This window comes from Egretta garzetta, unplaced genomic scaffold, assembly GCF_000687185.1.
Source record: "Egretta garzetta isolate BGI_Z169 unplaced genomic scaffold, ASM68718v1 scaffold524, whole genome shotgun sequence".
NCBI classification, from domain to species: domain Eukaryota; kingdom Metazoa; phylum Chordata; class Aves; order Pelecaniformes; family Ardeidae; genus Egretta; species Egretta garzetta.
Window position 1 is genome coordinate 366938 of NW_009259336.1, and position 232 is coordinate 367169.

The following is a 232-nucleotide window of genomic DNA, read 5'->3' on the forward strand; positions in this document are numbered from 1 at the left end:
ATAATAATAAATTGCACACTGGGTTCTTTTTTATATATGAGCTGGCAGCCGGCGAGACACAGCCTTTTCCTCCTCCTCCTCGAGTCACTTAAGTGAATGAAAAACATTGGGAAGTTTTGGGGGGTGTTACCTTTATTATTCACATATTTCCAAAAGAAAGACGGACATTTTCAATTGTTCTTTAAGGGGGGGGAGGAGATCCTTTAAAAGTCCGAGCCCTTGCTTGAAAAGT